This window comes from Tenebrio molitor, chromosome 2, assembly GCF_963966145.1.
Source record: "Tenebrio molitor chromosome 2, icTenMoli1.1, whole genome shotgun sequence".
Lineage (NCBI taxonomy): Eukaryota > Metazoa > Arthropoda > Insecta > Coleoptera > Tenebrionidae > Tenebrio > Tenebrio molitor.
Window position 1 is genome coordinate 21,132,928 of NC_091047.1, and position 19,900 is coordinate 21,152,827.

A 19,900-nucleotide genomic window follows, 5' to 3' on the forward strand; every position below is an offset into this window, starting at 1 on the left:
TATTCAAGAGTACCTAACCTTAAAATCTAAATTAATCTGTTATAATTTTTTTTGGCGGAGAATTCAGGAATAAAACCGATTTAATTAAATGATGAATATATCTATTAAATGAAACTCAACAAAAATAGCATAAACACACACATTACATTGCAATGAACTGTAACAATCTGACGGATCTAAAACAAACGGTAGAACTCTTATGAGTCTTATGACTTATTTCTTATTTCGATAATACTTTAGGGATGTCTCCAAAGCTTTCATTCACGTCTTTTACTCAAATTCAAACATCCCTCTACCATTCTTTCATCCATTCAGGATTCATTCTTTACATTACAACGGTTAAACTGGAGCTCCAATCAGAAGTTACTTAGTTGCATCATTTTTAATACCTGATCCTAATGTAAATTCTCTATTATGCAGGATTAGATATTGGTAGTGAGTAATCTTGTACTTTGTGATAATATGTACGATTAGAGGTAGCTGTCATGACAATTTAATACATATATTTCAAAATAATTTACCTGTTAAGTGCCACTTTCAAAGACCTTCAAATCAGCAAATAAGTTCAATAGAATTTTTTTAACATTTTTCTGACGTTTACGGTAGTCTCTTCTACACCGTAGTGCACCGTTAGTACGCCATTTTTGGGACACTCTGTATCTATAAAGCAAAAACTTACGAAAGTTGGACAGGAAAAAAAATATGTTCTCTGTCCAATGATACAATAAAGTATATTTTAACTTTTTTGAGGGTTACGACAAATTACGGTTGCATGAACGATATGTTGAATTCTATTTTTAAAATGACCGGTATTTCTAGTCTTACTTAAAAATCTATCAGTGAAATCTTTCCCACTTTCAACAGTTTGACTTATATCAAGAATTTCGATTTTGGAACAATATGGAGAATTTCATGCAAGTTCAGCGGCAATGCGGGAGCAACAGCCAGACACATTTGAACAAATTGTTGAAAGAATCCAGGATATCTGGGGGATATTTACAGAAAAAACTGATGCAGAAGAGTTTTTTCGGCATCCACTAGATGAAATTTATGAATTGCTGAAGCTTGACTTGACAGCAGAAGTAGCAGAAAATTAAAATTAAAATAGAGACCGCCTTGGGAATGGTATAAAAAAAAATCAAATTTAAGGAAATGATTTCAATGCTGAGTCAGAACATCACTACAAAACGTCCAAACGGAAGGAAATGGGTCATAACAATTTAGGGCCGTTTTTAGTCACCCAGCACACTGTAAGAGTTTGTCGGTTGAATTCGGTTACACCCTGTATAAAAAAAAGTTTTACATAATTTTGACAATTATTTTTTTATATGTTATTATATAAATACAAATATGTCGTTGATTAATCCAAAATTAGTATAATTTGAACTGAAAAAGTAGAATTTTTTTTGTCCAGTGACCAATCGGAAGTCGATCCAGAGCAGTGTAAAATTGTCGACTAGTTTTAATGTGTAAACGCTTAATCAAGTGTCTCCTGCATGCGTCTCTGCTTAATTGTAGCATCGAAGGCACTTTTGGCAGTTGCTTAAGTCTTTCCAGGACTTCGTTGACATTTACCGCTATATCAAGCAACGCTTTATTAAGGCTTGGATCACAAAAGTAATCCAAATACACAAGTCCAACGTTACGTGATGCAAATCTAGAACTATGCATGTAATTTATGATTTTGTATGGGTTAATGTGGATATCATATTTGAGAATGACTTCACTTGGAAAGGATGTAGTGAGCAACGCCATCTCATGTAAGGGTATGATATCTGCTTGACTTATCATGCGATGCATCTCCGAATTTTTGGCAAGAGCGTCTGCCATGAAATTTAAGTCCATAAAGGTCACGTGCACTCCCTCTTTCAACATTCGTGTCACTAAATCGGTTAAATCGTCCAATTTATTACGAGTATCTGGGAAAGTAGCCTCAATGACTTGAGCTATAATCGGATCCTTGATCTGCAGCCGTTCGACAAATTTGGACACAATGCGGCTCTTGAATATAACTTGAAGCAAGCCAAAATATCTCTCATTTCTCTTCACTCTATGTGCACCATGGGTGTGCCAGAACATTTGGTCTATGATATCATTGATCGGATTGGCAGTCTTGATATTGTCAAACATTGCAACCACTGCATCTTCGAAAACGTCCAAAAACAAAGCCAAATTTTCTGGCTCAGCATGAGCGATTTTAGTACATAGGTCAATTAAATCGCAAAACTTCCATGTCACGTGGAAAGATTTTTGGCAAAATTTTTGAAATGCGGGTGAATTCCGGATCAACCCCCTTGTCAACCAAGGAAGTTTCAGGGTTATCTCGGTGCGATCTCGGAAAGTGTAATCAAAAACGACGTCAAGTAAAGCTTGTTTTCGAGGACTTAATGCAGCTAGAGGTATAACGCAACAATCCGATTCAATGAAGGGGTCGGCTTTGTGTCTCATCAGGAAATATAGAGCTTCATTTGGAAAGGAATCGTCGCTGCAGGCCAAGTATAGTGGTGTCCTTCCCCACACGTCTTGTGCGTTGATGTCGCCTCCGTGACTGACGAGCATCTCCGCTACCATTTCATATTTGTAAGGAATCTTGCAGTGGAGACACGTTTGCTGTCCTACATTCCTCCTGTTGACGTTGGCGCCCTTTTTCAACAACTTCGGAATGATTCGAGTGATGACAGGTGCATCGCAGAAGTGTAACAGTTCCATCATCCACGAGCTAATATGGTTGACTTTTCTGTCTTCGTTTTGGAGACACAACTCAGGCGAATTTTCTAAAGGTGCCCTCAAAATGGGAATAAAGTTTTCTAAATGGTATGGGTCATCCTCATTCGCGTCATTATATTTGCAGCGTGCTAGTTCTTCGTTTGGCACGTCGAAAAATAACTGAAATAGAAAAGTAACAAGTTAATCCTCAACTATTCAATTTTGTGATGTGTGATTCTTGGACTGATAGTTCCTAAGATATGTATTTTTAAAGTGGAAACAAGGTGGCAGCGAAATTCTCATTTTACATCGAAATGTACTTACTTACACCTAAAAAATCTTTAATGAAAAATTATTACTCATATGACTGGTTTTCGATAATTATTGCAATATTACAATATTGGCAAAATAAATTGGACATTATTAAATTAAAATCAGAAAATAATGCACCTTTTTGTAACTAAGGGCCCCATTTCAAGTCATGGTCGCAAATAGGTGATGCAACGCAAATGTGTAGCTATCTCTATCCTACACATTAATTACCAATATGCGTCATCTTTCTCTCTTGCGACGTTACCATGACAACAACAAGTGCGACCGTCGCAAGTCAACTTGAAATCAGGCCCTTAGAAGGCATTTTCCAACCAAAATGAATGTTCAAAGTTATTTTCATTTTTTTTCTTGCATTTTTTATAGGCGTTTTTAGTTACTTACTAATATCTGTTGATAATACTGGCCTTTTTAAACTTTTTTTTACTATGACTCGATGAAAAATTTTGTTAGAAGAAAATAACCAAGTCGACCCCCGACTTAACACCTTTAATCCTTTTTAATTTCTTACTTAAAAATGCTGTTTTTAAAAATTGAGTTGAATTTATCTGCTGAGAAAATTAGAGGAAACGAATATTACCCCTGAAGTATGTACAGTCACGATCACGAATTTCGTCAGTCGTTGTCATTCAACTGACATTAGCTGTAAACCAGGTTTTATATATTTCTGACTGGAATTTTTGACATGGATGTCAATTTGTCAATCATTTTTATTGTGCGTGACAGAATTTCTGTAACAAACATTTTAAATGTCAGTCATAATGACAATAAAGCTTAGGCTACACAATTTTTTTCGAATTGACAGTAAAATAACTGACGAATTTCCGTGATCGTAACTGTACATACTTGTAAATATATTCAGTAAAATAAAATACAGAAGCATACCGTGCGATCAACAATTATTTAGATCAAAGAACACTTTGAGATTCTGGACGTATTTCCACAGATATTCTGGAATGAATGGAAGTAATTCTGGTTGCATAGCACATACGTGTACCAATCTAAATTTGGAAATTTTTGTCAAAGCTCGGTTAAATAGGCAACAGCGCTATATCTATGTCCATTCTCCGTTATTACAAACACCATAACGAAAGTAAGATGAATCCTTTATATTTTAAAGTAAAAACGATTTTTGCATTAAAATTTGATTCATAGAGATAGTTGTTTGACGTTTATTAGCTGAGTTAGCAAATATACGAAAAATTACTATCTAAGTAATTGTTCGTATGCAGCAAGGGAGATCATATTCCCAACATCTCTCTTGTAATATCATTGCTCTTCTTTAATAATATTCACTTAACATTTGTTATGTATTGAAATTTGTTGTAATAATTATTTATTGATAATAAATTATTCCTGTTACCTACCACACTGGTTATAGTACTATAAAAAATGTATCTCATTTATTGTTAACCTACTAATTTAAAATTTCGTTTTACCAACTGCTCATGGGTGCCAACCTACTTCAAAATTTCCACCTGTTCGGTCGCGGATGTTTCCGACGCCGATCTAGTCTGGGGGTTTCCTCCAGACACGTTTGGGGTTCCGTGTTCGGAATTAAAACACTCACGGTGTTTTTGTATTATATTGGTACAACTTACGACAACTTATTTACAACAAGGTTTTGGTTGAAAAAATGAACAATTGACCTGTTGGTCGTACTGCTAAGAGTCTGAGTGTCAGAGTGTCAGCACTGTCAGCGTGTCAGCCCCTTTTACATAAACATGGGTTTATATAGACGGTCGTCCAGGTAGTTTTCTGGCGCCGTACCTAACATTTCCTCCCCCCCCTTGAAAGTACCTCTTTCAACGAGATAATAATAGTACATGTGATGATACTAATTAATTTGTACAATGATGATGAATTTCCTAAACTAATCTGATATATGCTAACTACCTTACACATGATAAAATGACAAAGAAAATAAACAAACAGATGAAAAAAAGATAGTAGACATGTTCCAGTGTGATTGTTGGAGAGAAGAAAGAACGAAAAAAAAAGAAAATTGTTTTTGAAAAAAGATCCTACACTAAGAGTTTATGAGTGGCCGCAACGATTGTCTTCTTTAACACAGTGGTAGCACGCACACTTTTGTCACTGGTCGTTTCACTACACCTCGCACTGTTTTCACTGTCACCACCCTGGTGAATCCGTCAGTCCCCGGGTGTAACGTCGTGATTCTTCCAAGAATCCATTGCAAGGCTGGAATGTTGTCTTCTCGGAGAAGCACCAGACTGTCGACTTGGGGTTGTTGCGTGGCGGTGTTCCACTTCGTCCTTTGTTGCAATTGGTGCAGGTACTCTCCGGACCACCGTTTCCAAAAATGTTGGCGTATTTTTTCCAACAATTGATACCTGGATAATCTGTTGCTCGGGAGATCGCTGACATCTGGTTCTGGTGGCGCCGTCAGTGCGTCCCCAATGAGAAAGTGGCCTGGGGTCAGTGCTTTTAGGTCGGAGGGATCACTGGATAGAGGAGTGATGGGTCGGGAGTTAAGACAGGCCTCGATCATTGACAGCAGTGTGTATAACTCCTCGTAATTTAATAACGTCTCCCCTATGACGCGTTTTACATGAAATTTGGTCGACTTAACAGCGGCTTCCCAAAGTCCACCCATGTGTGGAGCACGTGGGGGGATAAAATGCCAATTTATTTGTTGGTCTGCTAATGAATTGATTATCTTGGTTTGAAAATCATTTGTTTTGAATAACTTAGCAAGTTCGCGGTTCGCACCCACAAAATTTGTCGCATTATCTGAATACAAATTTGAAACGTTTCCACGGCGAGACATAAATCTTTTGAGCGCATTGAGGAATGTTGCTGATGTACAATCACAAACTAATTCAATGTGCACAGCTCTAGTTGAAAGGCAAATAAAAATGGCGATGTAACATTTGATCTTTCTGTTGGTTCGTTTGAAGCCATCTTTGATGAGTATGGGTCCCGCATAGTCAATCCCTGTGTGAGTGAATGGTCTAGACGGTGTTACTCGTGGTTCAGGTAAATTTCCCATTAATTGATTTTCGAATCTGGGATTAACCCGAAAACACCTTACGCAATTAAAAATGATTTGACGTACAATGTCCCGACAAGAGAGTATCCAGTACCGTTGCCTAGTTGCTGCTGTGGTAGCTTGACAACCAGCGTGCAAGTGACTTATGTGATAAGATTGAATGATAAGTTTTGTTATATGATGATCTTTCGGTAGGAGCAGCTGGTGTTTTTGTTCATACGCGATCGAAGCATGTTTGAGCCGACCCCCTACGCGTAGTAAACCATTTTTGTCTATGAAGGGCTGCAAAGTTATTAGTTTGCTTGTTTTTGGCAATGTTTTATGATTGGTGAGATGGTGAATGTCCTTACTGAATGCTTCGCATTGTGTCATTTTGATGATTACGTCATGTGCCCGTTTGATTTCGTCACTAGTTAATTGCCCCGTGTTTTTGTTGTTCGGTTTTTGGGAATTGTTTACGAATCGTAAGACATACGCCGTGACTCGAATTGTTTTGGAAAATGTGGAGAATTTTGTCAAGGCTGCAAAATTCGAATTAACTCTGGTGGTAGCCAAACAGCATTTCGGTTTGATTTCAGGGATGTCAGACAAAGAAACTGAAATATTGTCATCGGAACCTTTGAAATTGGCGTTTCTTAAAAACTGCGGACCGTGCCACCATAGCGTCGAATCGTTGAGTTGTTGTGGTGTAACCCCCCGTGATAGTGTATCTGCGGGATTCTCAAATGTTCGAATGTGATACCAGTCCTCAACTGATGTTAAGGATTGTATTTCTCCTACACGATTGGCAACGAATGTTTTTAGCGAAGATGACGGCATTTTCAACCATGACAGAACAATTGTTGAATCTGACCAATAAATGAATTTTTCGGCGGGAATATTTAATGTCTTCTTGATTTTGCTCATGAGTTGTGCTAATAATAAGGCAGCTGATAATTCGAGACGAGGAATGGTGATGGCTTTGAGTGGAGCAACTCGATTTTTCGAACATAAAAGATGTGACTCGGCGTGTCCATCATTATAGAGAGTTCGCACGTATACGCACGCACCGTACGACTTTTGACTGCTATCACAAAACCCGTGAATTTGAATGTGAGAATACGATCGGTCGTTAATCACCTTCCTGGGAATCCTTATGTTGTTTATCTGACTGAAAGTACTTAGAAAGTTTGTCCACATTGTATGTATATCTGCAGGTAGAGACTCATCCCAATCGAGCTTTAAGGTCCAGATCCTTTGTAAAATGATTTTCGCACTTATTGTGATTGGCGTTACGAGTCCGAGGGGATCAAATAATTTTGCAATTACGCTTAAAATGCCCCGTTTTGTGTTTTTGACGTGATGAATGTTCACTGAATACCTGAAGTTATCTGAACTGCAGTCCCAATTGATGCCTAGTACTTTATTTTGACCTTGCTTGTCTAATGAGATGATTTCGTTTGATGCTATTTCATTGGACGATTGCAGTACTGCTTTGGCATTTGATGAGAATTTTCGTAGTTGAAAGCCCCCTTCCGAGAGGATTGTTGTTACTTCTTCGCGAATTTTTATGAGCGCGTCAACAGAGTCTGCTCCCGTAAGCAGGTCATCTACGTAAAAATCCCGAAGAATTACTTGATGAGCTTCGGGGAATCGTTTCGCGTTGCAAACCGCTAGTTCTTGTAAACACCTCTGGGCGAGATAGGGTGAGCAATTTAGACCGTAGCTCACTGTTAAAAGCCGGTATGTCTCAATGGCAGTATTCGTTTGATCTCGCCATAAGATTAATTGGTAATTGCAATCATCAGGATGCACCCGTATCTGCCGATACATTTTCTCGATATCACCTGTGATGACATATTGATGTGTACGAAACCGAGTTAGGATGCAAAATAATTCCTGTTGCAACGCCGGTCCCACGAATAAGTTATCGTTAAGACTTTTGCCGTTACTCGATTGACAGGAGCCATCGAAAACAACACGCAATTTTGTGGTGGTACTCTCAGGTTTGAAAACTGGATGATGCGGTAAAAAATACGTGAGTGTGGCAGGTAAATTTGCCAAGGTGCCTTCCGACAAACGTTCTAAATGTCCGCGTGCTTCGTAATCGTCTAAGAATGATTTATAATCCCGGTGTAAAGATTTATCCCTTTTCAATTTGTTTTCCACCGAGTAGAACCGTTTTACCGCTATGTTCCTGGAAGGACCTAGGTTTGGAGGATTTGTCCGAAATGGTAATCGCACTATAAACCGTCCGGTAGAGTCTCTTTGTGTAGTTCTCCGAAAAAACTCTTCACAAATTGCTTCGTCAGCCGATAACGGTTTGGAATGGTCAAAACTTTCTAATTCCCAAAATTGTTTTAATTGTTGCTCGAGTGAAATTTGAGCTAGATTGCAAACAACTGGTTTTGATTTGGTTGGTGGTATCTCACCCGCGATAATCCACCCTAATTGTGTTTTTTGCAGCGTTGGGGCTTTGTTTGAACGTATTTGACCTATGCAGATTAAATTCCAAAATTGTTCGTTTCCTATTAAGAGGTCGATCGGACGCGAAACGTGGAATTGAGGATCAGCGAATCTGATGTTGTTTGGTAAATTTAAACTTTTTACGTCGAGTGATACCAATGGAAGATTCTCCGTGATTTTGGGCACTATTAAACAGAACAAGGATGTTTTAAACGAACTCTGGTTTGAATGAATTTGAATATTTGTGGCTTTTTTGACCGTTGTCACGCCTTGATTTATTCCGATGATGGGCAAGTTCAATTTGTTAAGATGACATCCTAATTTTTGCGCTGCGTTTTCCGTTAAAAAGTTTGACTGCGATCCGCTATCCAATAAAGCTCTTAGCTGATGCTTATTCCCGTTTTTGTCAGTGACCTGAACTATGGCTGTCGATAGTACGATGTTTTTGTCGTGTGTTTGAACATGATGAGTAGCTGACGCAACCGTGAGTGGTTGATCAGAAGAGACACTTTCTGTGGTTTGAAAATGCAACAATGAATTGTGTTTTTTGTGACAAGTTTTGCAATTGCCTGCTAAACAGTTCTCGGATATATGCCCGGCTCTCAAACAATTTAAACATAATTGATGTTTTTTAATTTCACCTACTCGCTGAGTTACAGAAAGTGCTAAAAACTCCTTGCATTGGTACAAGTGGTGTTGTTGTTTGCAGATCACACATTAATTTGATGAACTGGCTCGTTTATTTGCGCTTACGTGAGCTGTTGAGAACTGCCGTGAATTTGTATTTTTGTTGATTTTGTTTGTTTGATTCGCTGACGCGTTTCTATGCGCAACATTAATTTCTAGTGATTCTAGCATTTGACATCTTTGTGTTAAGAATTTCGTTAACGCATCTGTGTCCGGTGGTTGATTTGTGAGATTGGTTTCCCATGCTACCGTGGTTTGATGATCAAATTTTGTTGTTATCAAATGAACCAATAAATCATCCCAATGTTGAACAGGTCGATTAATCGCTTCTAGTGCTTTCATGTTTGAAGTTAAACCGTGCAGTAACTGTCTCAGGGATTTAGACTCTTTGTTTGCCGCGGGTAATGCAAAAATCGCGCGCACATGATGCTGTGTAATTAATCGCGTGTTCTCGAAACGCGATTTTAGTAACTCCCATGCAGCGACATAATTATCAGCGGATAACGTTAGGTGCTCTATTGTTTCTAATGCGACTGCCTTTAAGCTACTTCGTAAATAGTGGAATTTTTGAATTGAACTTAAATGCTGATTTTCGTGTATAAGCGAGATGAATGTGTCTCTAAAAGTTACCCAGTCTGTAAAATCACCACTGAAACCCGGTAGTTGAATGTTTGGTAATTTTACCTGAACCGCGAGTTCCGTTGCATTAGTGACGCCTGAGGGGTTGCTACCTGCTACCTGATTGTGATTTTGTGAACTTGCGAGGTTTTGAGCTTCACAAATAAATTTAAAATACTCGTTTTCAAATTCTTCAATGTCTGCTTCGTCGACTTCTGATGGATCTAATGACTCTAATTGTGCATGTACATCCTCAAATTCACTCAAAATGACTCGTATGCCATCTAAACGTGTTTTGATTTCACTTGGTTTATGATGATTCGCAGAATTTTGAATGAAAGTGGCAAATCTTGTGAGTCGCGCCCTTAGCTGTGCTCGCTTCGATTTTAATGACTTAATTTCGATTTCTGCCATGATTGTTTGTTTTGATTGTCAATTTTAAATTAATGTAAACAATTTGACACACTGCTGAGAATGATCAATTGGAATGGAAATGGAAATGATGAAAAGGAATGCACTGACCTTTGTTGTTGTGTTGACGCGTTGACTGTTTCTCCAACGACGGTAGAAGTATTGTTGATGGAATTCTTCTTCCACGCTGAAGTGTGTATGTGGTGGATCTGCTGAATCCGGCTCTCGAAGGACCATATGTTCGGTCGCGGATGTTTCCGACGCCGATCTAGTCTGGGGGTTTCCTCCAGACACGTTTGGGGTTCCGTGTTCGGAATTAAAACACTCACGGTGTTTTTGTATTATATTGGTACAACTTACGACAACTTATTTACAACAAGGTTTTGGTTGAAAAAATGAACAATTGACCTGTTGGTCGTACTGCTAAGAGTCTGAGTGTCAGAGTGTCAGCACTGTCAGCGTGTCAGCCCCTTTTACATAAACATGGGTTTATATAGACGGTCGTCCAGGTAGTTTTCTGGCGCCGTACCTAACACCACCCATTGTTGATCACTCGGTAGTGCCAAACGGAATTTGATAATCTATACAACTATGCAAAAAATAGGGAAGTGTCATAATAGTTATTTATGTATTTAGGGCGTAAGACGGCTTTTATGGCCTGAGGTGTGATTTTGAATCCGAGTGATAACGAGGGCTAAAAACGCGCTGAAGGCCATAAAAGCCAGTTCACGCCCGCAGTACATACATTATTTTATTCATGATTAAGACCTAAAACCCTAACATTTAACAAAAATTAATAAATAAATGTCTGCCCACACCACGGGATGTTTGCACCGCGTAGTCGTAGTGCTCCCGTCAAGTTTTTAGTTTTGCGCGTAACCTTGGGAACGGTGAAATCACCCGTAGCCATTGTGCCAATTGCAATTTTCGGTTATAAACTCATTAACGAAATGATAAACGAGTATCGAGTAATCCCAGGGATTAGGAAATTTAAGTTAAGTGGCAATTTTTTTCCTAATTTCACCAAAAATGTTTTTGACTTTTATTTGACATATCTTTAATGCCCACGGGCATAAAGTGATCCGTGGGCCATAAAAAGACGTTTATCTCAAGAAAATTTGTGCATAATTGTCAAATTATAATATAATCGTGCATAATAGTTATTTATTATACGAGTCTTATAAGACACCATTTTGTCGCACGTGTTTTTTATACAGGTGTCCCAAAAAAAAGACGAGTCCATAGCTCCCTTATTTACCGGAGGATTTTAATTATCTATACACCAAGTTAAATGGTTGTTAATAGGCTACAAAATGACCTAATAAATTCAAGTACAGCCCTATGGGCTTCAAGGGTAAACTGTCAAAATATTTTTTTTCAAATGGGATTACATACCTTTTATTAGTAATTCTGATAGAGATTTTAATTCTGACAACAACAATGTATCGCAAGTATAACTTCACATTAAAAAAAATAACACTAACTTTTGAAACAAAAAATGACGAGCATCAAGCGAAAAGCTATCAAAATGCACTGCGTTACAGTGTAATAACCAAATTAAGGTAGCTGGAAAAACAAATGACAAATAATAACATGTGGGATTGCGCAGATATGCCGCCAATGTTTAGCGCAAAATGGAACATAGACGATAGTAGCGTTTTTTAAAAAAAATTTTTGTGAATTTTTGGTATTTAAGTGTATATTTGTGATACATTGTTGTTTTTAGAATATAAATCTCTATCAGAATTAGTACAAACAAATACGTATTCCCATTAAAAAAAAAAACATTTTGACAGTTTACCCTTGAAGCCCATAGAGCTATACTTGAATTTATTAGGCCATTTTGTAGCCTATTAACAACCATTTAATTTGGTGTACAGATAATTAAAATCTTCAAATAAATAACGGAGTTATGGACTCGTCTTCTTTTTTGGGGACATCTGTATATACAGGGTCATTATAAATGATTGTAGAAATACCATCGTAGGTGGCTGTGCACAATGTTTTAGGTGCGCCGCTACGCCCACTAGTTGTTACAAACATTTATAATGACCCCGTATAAAGCAAACAAGTGCGACAAAATGGCTTATAAAACGAGTATAATAATAATGTATTATACGCCAAGGTAGAGAAGACATTTTTTTAAGCCGAGGTAGTTTATTCCCCGAGAAGCGAAGCTTCGAGGGGAATAAAGAAGCGAGGCTTAAAATTGTCTTCTCTAGCGTGGTGTACCGGGTGTCCCATCACTTGTGTCTCGTAGGAAAATGACTTTAAAACTAAATTATATTTATATGAAGGTATTATAGATGCATAAATACTGTTCACCGCCACAAAAATTGGGTATTACTTTTTTGTTAAAATTAATTACCTAGGTACAGCAGGCAAAAAACTATCACTTTAAAAATTAAATTTAAATTAATTAGAATTTAATTAAAATGTTTTGATGTAAAGATATTTGGTTAATTTAATTTGGGTCCTTCTACTTTATAAAAATTTATGGAAGACAAAGTTAAGTTTGTGGGTATTATTCTTGTCCGCAATTTATGGTACGAAGACCATTCAAGAGGGTTCCAGCGGTACCTGCCTTTGTTACGCCGTCAAACACACTGCAACCCCTCATAAATCTTCGTCTGCAATAAATTTTCATAAAATAGAACGGCCCAAATTAATTTAAGCAAATATCTTTACATCAAAACATTTTAATTAAATTCTAATCAGGGATTTTATTGCTCTACCATTTTTTCAAAACGTATACTAAATTTGAACTGCATTGAACAAAATTTAATTTTTAGAGTGATAGTTTTTTGCCTGCTGTACCTAGGTAATTAATTTTAACAAAAAAGTAATACCCAATTTTTGTGGCGGTGAACAGTATTTATGCATCTATAATACCTTCATATAAATATAATTTAGTTTTAAAGTCATTTTCCTACGGGACACAAGTGATGGGACACCCGGTACCTAGGTAATTAATTTTAACAAAAAAGTAATACCCAATTTTTGTGGCGGTGAACAGTATTTATGCATCTATAATACCTTCATATAAATATAATTTAGTTTTAAAGTCATTTTCCTACGGGACACAAGTGATGGGACACCCGGTACCTAGGTAATTAATTTTAACAAAAAAGTAATACCCAATTTTTGTGGCGGTGAACAGTATTTATGCATCTATAATACCTTCATATAAATATAATTTAGTTTTAAAGTCATTTTCCTACGGGACACAAGTGATGGGACACCCGGTATACAGGGTGGACCATCGTATGGCATTTTTAAATTTAACCTATTTAAAATGGTCCAAAAAAGATGAAAATTGGAGGAATTGATCTTCAATTTTGATACTACAACATGGCATAATTATTTTTTAGAAAACAAAATTGTGGTGAAAGTTGATTTTGATAGCAATTTATTATCAAATTATTAAAGCTATCAGTTTTTTTTTTCTTCCACTGCATCTACGTAGTGCGTACATTATGATGATATGCAAAACGGAATTTAGATTGGTATAGTGATTGAATAAACCGAAATATTAAATAATGTAATGGATAACACTTTTATTTATGGCCGAGTTCTTAAATGACAACCCTCATCAACTTGTGTCAGGCTGATTTACAACTGTCCCCAGTAAAAGTGGTTCTGAGGTACAATCGACACGAGCTATGAGTAATAAGATCCAGGCCCGTACTTAAATCTTCTATAAAATTTAAAACTCTCTATTTTAAATTTTTGAAAGCGACATTGTTAAAACAGCTTTGCTTACTCATTTAATATTAAGCATCGAAGACAAATTACATTTATCTAGTTATTTTACCCACTTATTGAAATCCAGGTAAAAACAAGATTAGTTGAAAATTTAAGTAGCCACTATTTAAATCTTATCTACTCAAGCGTATTTTCTGGGTTTATTAGATTTGTTAAGTACTAGGAAAAAGGATTTATTTGAAAATTTACCTGCCTGCTGTTATTTTAAGAATTTACCTGATTGTAACAAAATTGAACTTCCAACAGTCTGGACGTGCTTTTGAGGTATGTAGTTTTTGTGAAATTAATTCTGAACAGTAATTATGCCATTTCAATATTCATTTGAAGAAAATACTGAAATGATACTAATTTTTGGTGAATGTGGCAGAGACGCTACTCTGGCCGCTGAAACTTACGCCGCGAGGTTTCCGCAAAACCGTGCTCCAAATCATCAAATTTTTAAATTATTATTATCTTCTTTACGTGAAAGTACAAAAATTGGATTGGTAGAGGCGGACCCATACCTTGGCCAGCGAGATCACCTGATCTTACACCACCAGATTTTTTCTTATGGGGTGCCATCAAAGAACGCGTTTTCCGGGAGAGACCGACAACAAGAGATAATATGACGGAAAGACTAATTACCGCCTTCCGCGAATTTAATGACCTGAATGTTGCGGCTACCGTTCAAGCAAATTTTAAGAGACGCTTGCGACTTTGCATCGAACAGGAAGGTCATCATTTTGAACATCTAATGTAAAATAAAATAAATTAAAAATCAACTATGTATTTGTTTATTTTATCTAAATCGGATTAACAATAGTTATTTGTATCACAAGGCCAGAAACTGCACGTTTGCGAGCATGAGTACGGTTTGCAGTACGAGTCGATAGACGAGTAAGTACGAATGCTCGTAAAACAGTTTCTGGACGTGTGATACACAAAATTTTTCATGGCGACTTCTGCGGATTTTTGTTAAATGGAAGTTAAAACACTTGTTTTAATAATTGGTATTAGGGACTTTTTTTGTGTTGGCAACACTTACATTATTTAAACATTTAAATTTTAAAATCAACATCGCTCTTGTTTCGTGACATTTATTAAATTTAATTAATTTGTTTTGTTTTTGACATTTTCCTGAAACATTTGTTGTAATAAATACACCAGCCTATATTCAAGAAGTGGCTCCAAACGTAATTTTAATTAATTAATTTTAGTTAAATTATGCTTCTTTGTAGTTTGTACGTTGTTATAAATAGAAAAACATTTTTAACGAGCCATCCACAGAACAAACATTGACGTTTGATAGAATTCTGATAACAAATGCCAACCGAAACCGATGACAACTCAAAATCCCTACTTTTAGCCGGACTAGGCCGGCAATGCATGTGTTTCTGGACGATTTCGAGATCTGTAATTTACCAAATTCCGGCCGGAGGCACGAAAAAATTTTTTAAGTCCGCCCCCGAAATAAAGACTACCCTCGGCTCGTCAGAGATACCTTTTGTGATTTATGGTTGGTTGTAATACTTTACAGCGGGCATTGTGAACGCAAATTTGTTGTGGACAGAAGTTACAGCAATAAATCCCTTATACTTTGCCGACAAAAATCACAAAATCTCAATTCATTTAAAATCAAAGGTTCCTATCAAATTTTAAATTTCGGGAATACATTTTCCATAATATTTTAAATGTAATTATTCAAAAAAAATTTTTTGAATTTCTGAATTTTTTCACTTTATAGCGTCCCGACGCTGTTTAGAAACTTAATTCAAAAAAATAAAACTACCATGGTGTAGTACTTTAATTGAAGATTGTTACCTGTAAGTTTAATTTTTTTTTTAACAACTAGAAATAGGTTAAATCTCCAAAATGCCATACGATGGTCCACCCTGTATATTATTTTTTTCACTACTAGATCCGTTAAAACCCTTTCTAATAATAATTATTAATTAAATTTGTTTGTCCGATGCGACGATCCGAGTTCTCATTTTTCAACGGTTGCTATGAAAATTGAAAATCGTCTGTCTACGTTAACCAATAAAATCAAAGAAAATCTTTCGTTGCTAAGTGACGGCTGTTCATTGTTGACCTTGGTTAATAATGAAAATTATTATTAACCAAGGGAGAGAAATTCTACTTCTGGGGTCGGTTCGAGAGTCAATAATGACGCCTTCTGAGACTAGTAGTGAAAAAATATTTTTTCTATTTTGCCCTTTAAATTTAAAAAAAGTTTAAAACATAATGCTAGGAAAATTATACTTAACCAGACGAACAATTTTATGGTTTGAATTTAAAGTGTCGTGAAATGCAGTGATCACGTAGCAACAACTCACTACAGGTGGCCCTGAAATGCACGGCAAAATTTTAACCACGAGCTACTGGCTTCATGTAGAACTCGGAAAAAATATTTAAAAAATTCTGTCCAAAAATAAAATGACTTACTTTTTGAGATACAATTTCTTTAAATTGCTTTTAGTCTTCTAGATTGTCCCACAACCTCGGAAGTAAAATTTCGGCACATTTTAAAAATACACCCTTGTATATCATATTTTATAAAATGTATGTACACTTGCTTTCAAAACTTTCCCGTACAGCTATTTTTCGCTGTTTTAAATCAGGGCTGTAATTAATCAACTCTGACATTTAAACTTTTAAAAAGTCAAAATGAGTCGACTGACAGAACTAGACAAAGTTTTGATGCTTTCCAAATTAGAAGAAGAGTGGTCCATCAGAAGGGTTGCTACACATAATGGGCTAAATAAAAGCACTGTTCTACAAGTAAGTATGTAAAGAAGAGGTGGAAAACAAGAAGGAACCGTGAGTAGAAGACCGATAATGATTTTTTTAATTGCTGTCAATGTCACCTTTAACCTAATTTCAAAATTACCCGTTCACACTGCTTAAATTTTGCGAAATCGTTGTTACTTGATTTTGAATGTGTACGCGAAAGTTTTGAAAGCAAGTGTACACCAATGTGGTTTTCTTGTTTTAAAGCATATTTCCTTTGTAATAAACTGAATGCACAATGTCAATTGCCTATGTTCGACTTTGAGAGTGGACACCCGGTATATGTTATATATTATTATACTTACTGGCAAAGATTCATCGCCAGAAGCCATATTTTGTGAAAACTAGGAACTAAACACAAATCACTCACTCTTGGAGAACCTAAATTATCTGTGACTGTGACCGTACTGTTTGTAAAGAAATGATCTCGACGAATAGTTTAGGGCGGCCAAAGCAAATTTTGGAAGGGGGTAAGAACATTTTTCCTGTCAGGGTTGAAAATTTGAAATTTACCGTTAGGTACGGTGAGTAGCTACAGCTCGTCAAATCTTGGGTGGCCCCTGAAAAAATGTAACGTCAACATTAATTTGTAAGAGAGTAGTTTCTTGTAAAAATCTCTTCGGACATCGTTTACAAGATAGTTTAATTGGACAAAAATTAAAAAAATAGAATTTTCATATGACACTGAAACTGTGTTCAGAGAATTCTCAAACGAAATTCTTTTATTTATTGTTAAAATAAATATACTTACAGGGTATTTCACGAACGATAATGAGCCCGGTGGAATTGAAAATACAATCCACAATACATTTCCAAATTTAATGTGGCTATTTTAAATATCTTATTGTTTTAAAATGAAATTATGAATCCATGATGGCTTTGCTCGAAATAATTTTATTTGCCACAACTGACATTTACGAAAAAGTTAAAATACGACAATTAAAATGTATTCGAACAATGTTGCGCGTTTATGCAGACAATAGACATTTTCCCAAAAACTCTTTGTTTTTTCACAATTTCATTTAACCAAGCGAATGACGTTTTTGTCAAAATTTACGAAATTCCACAGCTAACTATGTTTTATGTTTTTTAAATAAAAAAAAAACGAACCTCCTCGTTAACTTTGGAAATGTATTGTGGGTTGCATTTTATACACGACGATAAAATTTAATTATCGGCTCGAGGAAATTAATCCACCCGCGATTTCATCGCTCGTGAATTAAAACTTTTCTCTCACCGATAAAATATATCTAATGATGATACTTAAAATTACTATTTAGTTTAGACGTGCTGAAAACTGCTTTATCACCAACAAATCCTGCTTGAATAAAGGCAAAATAAATTGTATTACCTTTAAAAACAAACTTGATAAGTTTTCAACTCTAAATCGGATCAAGACTAACGATGTAAATGTGATTACGAAGGAGGAAATGTTTGTTTCGCTAGTTTTCAGGCCGTTATCGTCATGAAACACGGAATAATTTTCTATAGAGAAGAAGGGGAATTTTTTTTAAATATCAAATAGGAACATTACATGGGATTAGTCAACACGGAGCGTCTTGTAAGACTGCTTTTTAAAGTGTTCGCATGTAGGTACAACTTACAATGTTTTGGGATTACAATAACGCAACCTCTACACATCTATACAATTTTTTTATAATCAATTTGGATCATTCGTCAAAACAGATTCAACAGGCATCAAGTTTACTTCATTTACTCTATTTAATTGTTGGCTACGCTATCCATTACTGAAACAACTTATCCCTTCAGGCCAATCCAATTTCTTTTTAAAAAATATGATTCCATTTCTATTAATTTCCAAAACCATATCCATATCAGCTGATCTACACAATGAGTTATTAAATAGAAGTTCGGTGTCGGTTTGTCTATGACCGATGTACTAATTGTGGGTCTTCTCATAATCAAAAATTTAATTTCTAAATTACTCCTTAATCCCTTAAACAAACTTCCGTAAAAGATTTGCCTCCGCAATTTAACTTAGACCCGGTTTATTCACCTTCAAGTGACTTTATTTGAACGGTAATTACCATGGATCCACCAATAGCAGATTCTAAATTATAGCAACTACTGGCCAGATAAATTTACTTGAAGGTGAATAAACCGGGCCTTAATTTAATAATAATAAATAATTAACTAAATAAGAACCAGCTCTGCTCGTAAATATGGTTGTTCCCCTGAACATGGGTTTCGTTAATCTCCTTTGTTGTCAAGCTGATACCTGCTTTGGGCACTTCGATTGTAAAAATTTCTAAGAAGGTGAACAAATGTAACTTCCACTCAGCCTAAAAACCACTTTAAAAAGAAAGAGTTTCACCAGTATAGTTTAGCACGGTTTAAGAAAAACGTTAAATATACTGGTATTTAACTAAAATTTAACGCCCAACAAAACAAATGGTTCTCAATAATTCGACAATTCAGCGTATGACGATTCGGCGCTACGATGATTCGGCGCTAAAGTCCGTCTATCGATATTTTGAAACGACTTTTTAAACACTAAATAACATTTTGGGCCGTTTATGATGGTCTCATTACTAGGGGATTATTTACCTACCCTGTAACAAAAACTCTCGATGGTACAATGAGGGACATGGAATCCTGGGCAATCTGCTATTGTCATTTCAAAAAGTGTCAATGTAAATGCACCTTTACTGTCATTGTGATTGATATTTTCAAAAAAACTGTCAAATTAATTTCAGCTTGGTTATGAGTAGCTAAGGTATGGTTTAGAATTTTTAACAACTGAATGACAAATCTGCCCAGTTTTCCGTGTCCCCAATAGTACCTGCGAATTATTGAGGATAAGTTACTCACCACTTTTACGACAATCTTTGTTAGCGGGCAATAAACCACTGAAGGAAGCAAAAGGTCGTTTTAAAATATCGATAGACGCACTTTACGACAATTCGGCGCAACGACAATTCGACGCTAATTTCGAATAGTCAAAATATGAAGTGCTTATTAATTATTTTATTCAAAGTAATATAATAATACGACGAGTGGGTAATGATGAATTACACATAAGTTTCGTTATTTGACAAACTGACTTTTACAATTATTACTTTGTATACTTGATTTCATTGCATTAAAATTTGGGATTGAACTTCATATACCGTGGGATCAACAATTACCTACTTA

At 36.0% G+C, this 19,900-nt stretch overlaps 1 protein-coding gene across 2 annotated transcripts in view; it reads right to left on the reverse strand.

Annotated features, from left to right (window-relative positions):
• Positions 1–19,900, reverse strand: part of LOC138124872 (uncharacterized) — a 93,546-nt gene that overhangs the window by 36,665 nt on the left and 36,981 nt on the right. The window lies entirely within an intron of this gene.